This window comes from Bos mutus, chromosome 15, assembly GCF_027580195.1.
Source record: "Bos mutus isolate GX-2022 chromosome 15, NWIPB_WYAK_1.1, whole genome shotgun sequence".
NCBI classification, from domain to species: Eukaryota; Metazoa; Chordata; class Mammalia; order Artiodactyla; family Bovidae; genus Bos; species Bos mutus.
In genome coordinates, this window is record NC_091631.1 from 9,139,373 (window position 1) to 9,152,152 (window position 12,780).

A 12,780-nucleotide genomic window follows, 5' to 3' on the forward strand; every position below is an offset into this window, starting at 1 on the left:
TCCCAGGTCTGACCCTGTCCTCTTCATCTTTAAACTCTATTGTACTGCATAGGTAAGTTATTTATCAGAGATAACATGTTTGTGGTGAGCGAGTAATTTGAAGAATATGATGAGAGCACTTACAGATAGGAATAAACTTTGTTTTGGCCACTAGGTTGCGAAGTGTGCTGCCTACCTGGAGTGACTGATCTGGGCATCAGAATATTCTCCAGTATGAGTCCACATAGAGCAGGGGTCCTGAATATTAAAGCAGCATTTCTCAGTGTGGACTCAGGCCGCCTGCATCAGAGTCACCTGGAGTGCTTGATAAAAGCATAGCTTTCTGGGCTCTTTCAAGAAATGCTGCATCTGAATTTTTACACAGTCCACCAAATAATTTTGTACACATTTAAGTTTGGGACCCACTACTAATATTATGTGTTTGTTTTTAATATGAAAGTGAAAGTGAAAGTCGCTCAGTCATGCCCAACTCTTTGCAACCCCATTGACTATACAGCCCGTGGAATTCTCCAGGCCAGAATACTGGAGTGGGTAGCTATCTCTTCTCCAGTGGATCTTCCCAACCCAGGGATTGAACCTTCGGTCTCTGGGCTTCCCTGGCAGCTCAATGGTAAAGAATCCACCTGCCAATGCAGGAGACATGGGTTTGATCTCTGAGTTGGGAAGATCCCTTGGAGAAAGAAATGGCAACCCACTCCAGTATTCTTACCTGGAAAATCCCATGGACAGAGGATTCTGGAGGGCTACAGTCCATGGGATCACAAAGAGTTGGACACAACTTAGCAACTAAACCACCACCACCACTTGAAAGGATGTACCAGGCAGTTCAGTCAAGATAGCATAAGCCTGCCTTATGCATTTTGAATGAGAAACCATTTAATAAAGGAGGTTAGAAGGATACATCACTATTGAAGAGGTTAGGGAGCAGAAGGCATCATGGCCATTCCAGACTTCTAAGGAACCCTAAAGTGCAGAAATTACAGGTAAGTTGCTGTTAGTTACCTCTTCTGGCTGGAGCTCCTAAGTGGATGAGTCTCAGGGAGACTACAGGAAGCCAGCAAGCTTCATATCTGACATATGCCATCCCCCACATGACTCCAACACTACTGTCAGAGGACTGACTCCACCTTCTTCCTTCTGAATCTCACATGAAGGTCTTAGATTCTTGACTGAATCATACTAGAATTCTTGTGATAAGAGATTCTGAGCAATGACGTTTCCAAGATATCAGCCTCTTTGGTACACGGAAGAGCACGGTGTGGAAAATCAACAAGTACTATCTGGCATCGAAGATCTTTAAACTCAGGGTTCTATTAAATAAAACCAAAGAATTAGTTGAGAACTGAGCTTATGAAAAAAATCTCCAGGTGGTCTGCTAAGAGAAGCAATTTAACAAAACCAAACCTAAATAATAATAATACCAAGTAAATGAAGAGTCTGGTTCCTACGTTACCTTTCCAGCACTTGGGATAGATCACTTTGCTCCGGGTCCAGATCCACTTCTGTCCTCATCTTTGGGCACCCTGACTATGTCTCCATCTTGTCTTTGTGATCTGATGGATCTCTGATCCATGCTAGTTCTACTCCACTGGCTGATTCAGTTGGAGTGGACATCTGACTGAAATTGGGACAAATGCGCTCTCTTGGGATTTTGAAGATAAAACAAGCAGTTGACACAATCAGACAGAATTGGGCTTGTACTTCGCTGTCATTTTAAATTGTGACTTGAAGACCTGGCAACCCAGAACCTTCTTTTTCTCCCCCCAGAACCTTATTTAACCTGGAGTCATAGAGAAGCAGCAAATATGGCCCATCATTAAGAGAAAGACATTATCAACTATAAGTCCATGTCTCAGAGAGGCACAAGCTGCCACTTATACTATGACATGATACCTTTTCATCATTTAGAATTTTTACTTTGTGATTATTGAAAAAACTTTTTCTCTATTTATGATAAAAAGGGAAATATAAGTAAAATAAATTAAGATGTTCCTAAAACTTCATGTTCAGAGTTCAGCCCTTTGAAATCACCTTTTCTGTGTTGTATCATCTGCTGTGCCATTGAGAACATTGGTGATGAAACATGTCTTTGAAAAAAAACAATGCTCTACTATGACTTTTAAAATTTTCCTCTAATGTCGTGATATCATTCTGAAGTTTGGGTGCAAACTTATGGACCCAACTGCATCAGATGTCACTGAAAGTTAAGATATTTATGAGATGTAAAAAACCCACAGCTAGCATCATACTCAGTGGTGAAAGGCTGAATGCATTCCTTTTATGCTCAGGAACAAGACAAGGATACCCACTCTCACCATTTTTATTCAACATAGTTTTGGAAGTCCTGGCCACAGCATTCAGAGGAGAAAAGGAAATAAAAGGAATCAAAATTGGGAAGGAAGAAATAAAACTCAGTTGTTTACAGATGACATGACACTACACATAAAAAGTCCTAAAACTGCCACCAGAAAACTACTAGAGCTCATCAATGAATTTGGTAAAGTTGTAGGATACAAAATTAATATACAGAAATTTTCTGCATTTCTATACACTAGCAATGAAATATCTGAAAGAGAAATCAAGGAAACAATCCCATTTGCCACTGCATCAGGAAGAATAAAATACCTAGGAATAAACCTATATAAGGAGGCAAAAGACCTGTTATTTTAAAACTATAAGATGCTAACGAAAGACATTGAAGACCACACAAACACAAAAAGATGGAAAGATATACCATGTCCTTGGATTGGAAAATTAATACTGTTAAAATGGCCATATTACCCAAGGTAATCTATAGGTTCAAGGCAATCTCTATCAAATCACCAATGGCATTTTTCAAAGGACTGGAACCACATTTTAAAAAAATTTGTATGGAAACAAAAAAGACCCTGAATAGCCAAAGTAATCTAAAGAAAGAAGAATGGTGCTGGAGGAATCATGCTCCCTGACTTCAGACTATACCTCAAAGCTACACCAATCAAAACAGACACCCAGAACAATGGAAGATGATAGAAAGCTCGGAAATAAACCCACACATTTATGGTCAATTAATCTATGACAAAGGAGGTAAGAATATACAATTGAGAAAACACAGTCTTCTGAGTTAGTGGTGCTGGAAGAACTGGTCAGGTTCCTGTAAAAGGGTGAAATTAGAACATTCTCTAACATCATATACAAAAATAAGCTCAAAATGGATTAAAGATCTAAATGTAAGACCAGATACTATAAAACTCCTAGAGGAAAACATAAGCCAAACACTCTTTGATGTTAATTGCAGCAGTATTTTTTGGATCCATCTCCTAGAATAATGGGAAAAAAAGCAAAAATAAATGGGACCCAGTTAAACTTAAAAGCTTTTTAACAGCAAAGGAAGCCATAAGCAAAATGAAAAGACAGCCTATAGAATGGGATAAAATATTTGCAAATGATGTAACTGAAAAGGTATTAATTTCCAAAATGTACAAGCAGCTCATATAGCTCAATCTTAAAAAAACAAAACAAAACCCAATCAAAAAATAGGCAGAAGAACTGAGTCGACATTTCTCCAAAGAAGACATATAGATGGCCAAAAGTTATATGAAAAGATGTTCAACGTTGCCAGTTATTAGAGAAATGCAAATCAAAACTACAGTGAGTTATTACCTAATACTAGTCAGAATGGCCATCATCAAAAAGTCTACAAATAATAACTCCTAGAGAGGGTGTGGAGAAAAGGGAACCCTCCTTCATTGTTCACGGGAAAGTAAATTTGTACAGAAGCTATGGAGAATGGTATGGAGGGTCCTTAAAAAAGCTGAAAATAGAATTTCCATATGATGCAGCCATCCTACTCCTGGGCATATATTTGGGCAAAACTCATAACTCGTAAAGATACATACTCCCCTATGTTCGCTGCAGCACCATTCACAGTAGCCAAGACATGGAAGCAACCTAAATGTCCATCCACAACTGAATGAATAAGGAAGATGGGATTCACACACACACATGCACACACACACACACACACACACACACACACACACACTGGAATGTTACTCAGCTGTAAGAATGAAATAATGTCATTTAGAGCAAGGTGGATGGACCTAGAGGTTATTATTCTGAGTGAAGTAAGTTAGAGGAAAACAAATATTATAAAATATTATGTGTATGCTTAGTCATCCAGTCATGTCCAACTCTTTGCGACCCTTTGGACTGTAGCCTGCCAGACTTCTATGTCCATGGAATTTTTCAGGCAAGAATATTGGAATGGGTTGCTATTTCCTCCTCCAGGGGATCTTCCTGACCCAGGAGTTGAATCCAAGTCTCTTGTGTCTTCTGCATTGCAGGAAGATTCTTTACCAGCTGAGTCATCAGGGAAGCCTGGGTATGATATCACTTATATGTGGACTTTTATATATAAACTTATTTTCAAAACAGAAATAGACTCGCATAGAAAACAAACTTATGGTTACCAAAGGGGAAAGGAGGAGGAGAGGTGCATTTAGAATTAACAGATACTGACTACTACATATAAAATAGATTAACATCAAGGACCTACCTGTAACTGAATCACTTTACTGTATACCTCAAGTATTATAAATCAACTATACTTCAGTATAAATTAAAAAAAAAATTTATGTAGTTTAGAGCTGTTAAATCTTGGAAAATGTGAATTCTGGAATCCATTAAGTATGGTTTATGTTCGAGAAGAAGATGATTTTCAGAAGAGTGGGAGGACCAAAAGTATGGACCTTGGTAGATATGAAACAGAGAAGACTGCAGGAAGACAGACTGGAAGCTTCACAGTTCTGGAAAGGACTGCCAGTACACCCCCAAATTGTAGTCCAAGTGATTCTACTGCCATCTTAAGTTTCTCTTAAAAAAAAAAAGTAGGCTCTTTTTTTCCTCTGATAATTAAACAATCCATGACTAAGGTGTCCTGAAGAAGTTCATGCCTAGTGGGGAATATGAACATGTAAACAGAGACAATTACAAGAGTGCATGGTTTGTGCTATGAAGAAGATTATGTACAGAGTCCTGTGGGAGACCACAGGGTTGAGTGGATTTGTATTCACCTTCCTGTAATTTCTGAGCTGGGGACCAGTCTCATTCAAATATTTCACAAATGATGCTCATTAAGTAACAGAGTGTGCAGAATTGAACTGATAATGTTCCACTGTAGAATTCTAAGCAGGCTGTCAACTAAGGCCTATGCTGGCTGGTCATTGCTGTTTTGAGAATTCATCCCAGGCTCCTTTTTAAGTGATTGCATTCAGTTCAGTCAGTTATTCAGTCGTGTCCAATTCTTTGCCACCACATGGACTGCAGCAAGCCTGGCTTCCCTGTCCATCACCAACTCCCAGAATTTTCTCAAACTCATGGCCGTTGGATATGTGATGCCATCCAACCATCTCATCCTCTGTCGTCCCCTTCTCCTCCCACCTTCAATCTTTCCCAGCATCAGGGTCTTTTCCAATGAGCCAGTTCTTTGCATCAGGTGGCCAAAGGAGTGGAGTTTCAGCTTCAACATCAGTCCTTCCAATGAATATTTAGGACTGATTTCTTTTAGGATGGACTGGTTGGATCTCCTTGCTGTCCAAGGGAGTCTGAGGGGTCTTCTCCAATACCACAGCTCAAAAGCATTAATTCTTTGGCACTCAGCTTTCTTTATAGTCCAACTCTCACATCCATACATGACTACTGGAAAAATCATAGCTTTGGCTAGATGGACCTTTGTTGGCAAAGTAATGTCTCTGCTTTTGAATATGCTGTCTAGGTTGCTCATAGCTTTTCTTCCAAGAGCAAGCATCTTTTAATTTCATGGCTGCAATCACCATCTGCAGTGATTTTGGAGCCCCCCAAAATAAAGTCTGTTGCTGTTTCCATTGTTCCCCATCTATTTGCCATGAAGTGATGGGACCAGATGCCATGATCTTCGTTTTCTGAATGTTGACTTTTAAGCCAACTTTTTCACTCCCCTCTTTCACTTTCATTAAGAGGCTCTTTAGTTCTTCTTCACTTTCTACCATAAGGGTGGTGTAATCTTCATATCTGATGTTATTATTTCTCCTGTCAATCTTGATTCCAGCTTGTGCTTCATCCAGCCTGGCATTTCACACCATGTACTCTACATATAGGTTAAATAAGCAGGGTGACAAAATACAGCCTTGATGTACTCCATTCCCAATTTGGAACCAGTCTGTTGTTCCATGTCCAGTTCTAACTGTGGCTTCTTGACCTGCATGCAGATTTCTTAAGAGGCAGGTCAGGTGGTCTGGTATTCCCATCTCTTTCAGAATCTTCCACAGTTTGTTGTTATCCACACAGTCAAAGGCTTGGGTGTAGTCAATAAAGCAAAAGTAGATGTTTTTTCTGGAACTTTCTTGCTTTTTCAGTAATCCAACGGATATTGGTGATTTGATCTCTGGTTCCTCTGCCTTTTTTCTAAATCCAGTTTGAACATCTGAAAGTTCATGGTTCATATACTGTTGAAGCCTGGCTTGGAGAATTTTGAGCATTACTTTACTAGTATGAGATGATTGCAATTGTGTGGTAGTTTGAGAATTCTTTGGCCTTGCCTTTCTTTGGGACTGGAATGAAAACTGACCTTTTCCAGTCTGGTGGCCACTGCTGAGTTTTCCAAATTTGTTGGCATAGTGAGGCAGCACTTTCATGGCATCATCTTTCAGGATTTGAAATAGCTCAACTGGAATTCCATCACCTCCACTAGCTTTGTTCGTAGTGATGCTTCCTAAGGCCCACTTGACTTCACATTCCAGGATGTCTGGCTCTAGATGAGTGATCACACCATCGTGATTATCTGGGTCATGAAGATCTTTTTTGTACAGTTCTTCTGTGTATTCTTGCCACATCTTCTTAATATCTTCTGCTTCTGTTAGGTCCATACCATTTCTTTCCTTTATTGAGCCCATCTTTGCATGAAATGTTCCCTTAGTATCTCTAATTTTCTTGAAGAAATCTCTAGTCTTTCCCATTCAATTGTTTTCTTCTATTTCTTTGCACTGATCACTGAGGAAGCCTTTCTTATCCCTCCTTGCTATTCTTTGGAACTCTGCATTCAAATGGGTATATCTTTCCCTTTTCTCCTTTGCCTTTGGCTTCTCTTCTCTCAGCTATTTGTAAGACCTCTTCAGGCAAACATTTTGCCTTTTTGCATTTCTTTTTCTTGGGAATGGTCTTGATCACTGCCTCTTGTACAATGTCATGAACCTCTGTCCATAGTTCTTCAGGCACTCTATCGGATCTAATACCTTGAATCTATTTGTCACTTCCACTGTATAATCATAAGGGATTTGATTTAGGTCATACCTGAATGGTCTAGTGGTTTTCCCTACTTTCTTCAGTTAAAATCTGAATTTGGCAATAAGGAGTTCATGATCTGAGCCACAGTCACCTCCTGCTCTTGTTTTTGTTGACTGTATAGAACTTCTCCATCTTTGGCTGCAAAGAATATAATCAATCTGATTTCGGTATTGACCATCTGGTGATGTCCATGTGTAGAGTCTTCTCTTGTGTTGTTGGAAGAGGGTGTTAGCTATGACCAGTGCGTTCTCTTGGCAAAACTCTGTTAGCCTTTGCCCTGCTTCATTCCGTACTCCAAGGCCAAATTTGCCTGTTACTCCAGGTATCTCTTGACTTCCTACTTTTGCATTCCGGTCCCCTATAATGAAAAGGACACCTTTTCTGTGTGTTCTAGGAGGTCTTGTAGGTCTTCATAGAACCATCCAACCTCAGCTTCTTCAGCGTTACTGGTTGGGGCATAGACTTGGATTACTCTGATATTGAATGGTTTGCCTTGGAAAATGAACAGAGGTCATTCTGTTGTTTTTGAGATTGCATCCAAGTACTGCATTTTGGACTCTTTTGCTGCCTATGAGAGCTAGTCCGTTTCTTCTAAGGGATTCTTAGAAGTAGATATAATGATCATCTGAGTTAAATTCACTCATTCCAGTCCATTTTAGTTCACTGATTCCTACAATGTTGGTGTTTACTCTTGCCATCTCCTGTTTGATCACTTCCAATTTGCCTTGATTCGTGGACCTAACATTCCAGGTTCCTATGCAATATTGTTCTTTACAGCATCAGACTTTAATTCCATCACTGGTCACATCCCCACTGGGTGTTGTTTTTGCTTTGGCTCCATCCTTCATTCTTTCTGGAGTTATTTCTCCACTCTTCTCCAGTAGCATCTTGGGCACTTACCGACCTGGGGAGTTTATCTTTCAGTGTCCTATCTTTTTGCCTTTTCATAATGTTAATGGGGTTCTCAAGTCAAGAATACTGAAGTGGTTTGCTATTCCCTTCTCCAGTGGGCCACGTTTTGTCAGAACTCTCCACCATGACCCATCCGTCTTGGGTGGCCCTACACAGCATGGCTCATAGTTTCATTGAGTTAGACAAGGTTGTGGTCCATGTAATCAGTTTGATTAGTTTTCTGTGATTGTGGTTTTCATTCTGTTTGCCCTCTTATGGATAAGGATAGAGGCTTATGGAAGCTTCCTGATGGGAGAGACTGACTGAGGGGGAAACCAGGTGGGTCTTGTTCTGATGGATGGGGCCATGCTCAGTAAATCTTAAATTCGATTTTCTGTTGATGGGCGGGGCTGTGTTCCTCCCTGTTGTGTGACCTGAGGCCAAACTACGGTGGAGGTAATGAAGATAATGGCGACCTCCTTCAAAAGGTCCCATGCTGCACTCAGTGCCCCCAACCCTGCAGCAGGCTGCTGCTGACCCACACCTCTACCAGAGACTCCTGGACACTCATGGGCAAGTCTGGATCAGTCTCTTGTGGGGTCACTGCTCCTTTCTCCTGGGTCTTGGTACACACAAGATTTGGTTTGTGCCCTCCAAGAGTCTATTTTCCAGTCCTGTGTAAGTTCTAGCAGCTCTATGGTGGGGTTAATGGCAACTGCCTTGAAGAGGGCTGATGCCATACCCAGATCTGCTGCACCCAGAGCTCCTGCCCCTGAAGCAGGCCACTGCTGACCTGGACCTTCGCAGGAGACACTCAAACACTCAAAAGGCATGTATGGCTAGTGTCTGTGGAGTATCCTGGTGAGCTCAAGGTTTTGTTTGAGCCCTCTGAGCATCCCTGGCAGGTATGGGGTTTGAGTCTAAACGTGATTTTGCCCCTCCTACTGTCTTGCTGGGGCTTCTCCTTTGCCCTTGGACGTGGGGTATCTTTTTTTGGTGGTATCCAACATTTTCCTGTCAATGATTGTTCAGCAGTGAGTTGTAATTTTGGAGTTCTTACAGGAGAAGATGAGTGCATGTCCTTCTACATCTCTATTGTGGTTATTTCTCTTCTGTTTCTCTTCTCTAGTGATTGTGTTGTTGTTTACCAAAACCCTACATTTTTCTGGCCCTACCCAATATCTTTGTATAGTTCCCCTCTCTTACTTGAGCTCACTCACCACCTTGTCAAGGTCTTTCTTCCCTGTGCTAAACAATATTGAGCACTCTTCATCCTACTGTCTTTATTGCTGCCTCCCACCTATTCTTTTTCCATTCAAAATCACCTTTTTACCTGCATTTCTCTGATAATAAGTGATTTTCAACATCTTTTCATGTGCTTCTTTATCATCTGTATGTCTTATTTGGAGAAATGCCTATTTAGATCTTCCCCCAATTTTTAATTGGGATTGTTTGTTTGTTTTTGATACTACATAGAGCTGTTTGTATATTTTGGAGATTAATCCCTTTTCAGTTGCTTCATTTGCAAATACTTTCTCCCTTTGTGAGGGTTGTCTTTTCCTCTCATTTATCATTTTATTTGCTGTGAAAAAGCTTTTAAGTTTAATTAGGTCCCATTTATTTTTTCTTTTATTTTCATTACTTTAGGAGGTGAGTCAAAAAAGATTTTGCTGTGATTTGTGTCAAAGAGTGTTCTTCCTATGTTCTCTTCTAAGAGTTTTATAGTATCTGGTCTTATATTTAGATATTTAATCCATTTTGAGTATATATTTTTTGTATGGTGTTAGAGAGTGTTCTGGAGAAGGCAATGGCACCCCACTCCAGTACTCTTGCCTGGAAAATCCCATTGATGGAGGACCCTGGTAGGCTGCAGTCCATGGGGTCACTAAGAGTCAGACACGACTGAGTGATTTCACTTTAACTTTTCACCTTCATGCATTGGAGAAGGAAATGGCAACCCACTCCAGTGTTCTTGCCTGGAGAATCCCAGGGACAGGGGAGCCTGGTGGGCTGCCGTCTATGGGGTCGCACAGAGTCGGACACGACTGAAGCGACTTAGCAGCAGCAGCAGCAGGGAGCCTTCTAATTTCATTCTTTTACATGTAGCTGTCCAGTTTTCCCAACACCACCCACTAATTATTAGAGAAATACAGATCAAAGCTACAATGAGACATCACTTTGCACCAGTCAAAATGGCGATCACACAAAAAAATCTACAAACAATAAATGCTAGAGAGGGTATAGAGTAAAGGGAACCTTCTTGCACTATTGGTGGGAATATAAATTGATACAGTCACTATGGAGAACAGTATGGAGGTTCCTTAAAAAGCTAAAAATAGAACTACCCTATGGCCCAGCAACCCCACTCCTGGGCACATATCTGCAGAAAGCCATAATTCAAAAAGACACATGCACTCCAGTGTTCACTGTAGCACTATTTACAATAACTAGGACATGGGAGCAACCTAAATGTACATTGACAGATGAATAGATGAAGTTGTGGTACATATATACAATGGAATATTATTCAGCCATAAAAAGGAACCAAATTGGGTCCTTTGTAGAGATGTGGATGGACCTAGAATCTATCTTACAGAGTGAAATAAGTCAGAAAGAGAACAAAAATGTATATTAATGCACATACGTGGAATCTAGAAAAATGGTATTGATGAACCTATTTGCAAGGCAGGAATAGAGATGCAGATGTAGAAAACCGATATGTGGACATGGAGAGGGGGAAGGAAGGCAGCACGTAATGGGAGCGTAGGGTTGACGTCCACACACTACTATGTGTGAGGGCTCTCCGGGTGTCGCTAGTGGTCAAGAACCTGCCTGCCAGTGCTGGAGGTGGAAGAGATGCGGGCTCAATCCCTGGGTCAGGAAGATTCCCCACTCCAGTGTTCTTGCTTACAGAATCCCACGGAGGGAGGAGCCTGGCGGGTTACAGTTCATGGGGTCACAAAGAGTCAGGCACAGCTGAAGTGACTTAACACAGCACACACCAAGTCTAAAGTAGATAGCCAGTGAGAAGCTGTTATATCGCATAGGGAGTTCCTCTCAGTATTCTTCAGTGACTTAGGTGGGTGGGATGTAGTGGGGGAGGAGGGAGATCCAAGAGCAAGGGGATATACCGTCTATGGGGTCGCACAGAGTCGGACACAACTGAAGTGACTTAGCATAGCATAGCATAGCTGATTAATTTTGATGTACAGCAGATATTCACACAGCATTGTAAAGAAACTATATCCCAATTTTTAAAAAAGGGGAAAAATCATGTTTTCACTCCCAGTTCCTCTTCTTTCAAGAAGCTTTCCCTGATTATACTAGCCCAAGCTACATATTCCTTCTCTTAACATTTCTTATATCAAAACTAATTTGTTTTAATGTGACTGATGTTATTTTCTCAACTAGGTTGTCCATTCTTGGAGGTTGGAGACTATATTTTAATACTTTGGTTCAGCAAATATATAGAGTTATGTTGTTCATGTGCTAGATACTGAGCTTAGTGATGTGAGATAAATATGGTCTAGCCATAAGAAAAGATACATAATAAAAAAACATGGGTGCAAAAAAAGTGGTGTAAAATGGAGAAGGTATTAACAAAAATAGGGATCAAGATCTGTTGGGGTTTAGGAGAGGAAGAGCTGCCTTCCAGTTGGGAATATGAGAGGAAGATTTTCTGATGTGGCAGTACTTGTATTCTTGAAAGATGGTTAGGATGTGGGCATGCAGAGAATGTGGTGGAGGTAGGAATCCCAGTGGCTCCCCACAGTTGATCCATTCAGTGACCATTTGTCTGGGGCTGGTGTTGGTGAACTTTTTCAGCAAAGGTCTAGGTAGTTAAGTATTTTAAGTATGGTCTCTGTGTCAGCTACTCAATTCTGCCTTTGTGGTGTGGAAGCAACCATAGACAATAGACAACGTGTAAATGAATAAACATCGTTGTTCAGTCACTCAGTCGTGTCCGACTCTTTGTGACTGCATGGAGTACAGCATGCCAGGCTTCCCTGTTTGGATGTGTTATAATAGAATCTTAGTTACGAGAACAGGCGGTGATTCAGAGCTGTTGTTGTAGTTTGCCAACTCCTTGTTCAGGGTGTTACATGATTGAATATGTAATGGAACATATAATAACAGCTGGATCAATGCTCAAAATTAGTAAAAACTAGAAATAATTTGCTGAAATGCTGACAATAGTTGTCTTTGATTACCAGGGCTACAAATATTTTGTTCTTCTGTCTACTTTTTAATTTTTTTCCTGATACTTTATGAGGACAAACAGACTTTACAGAATTAAGTATAGATAGTGGGCAGTATGGGCTTCCCCAGTGGCTCAGCAGTAAAGAACCCAGCTGCAATGCAGGAGCTGCAGGAGACATAGGTTCGATCCCTGGGTGGGGAAGATCCCTGGAGGAGGGCATGGCAACCCACTTCAGTATTCTTGGAGAATACCCATGACAAAGGCGGGCAACAGTCCATAGGGTCACAAAGAGTTGACAAGACTGAAGTGAGTTCACACACACACACACACAGTGGGCAGTGTACAGAACTAGACCTTGGCACGTAGATTTGCAGGGCATACTTGAG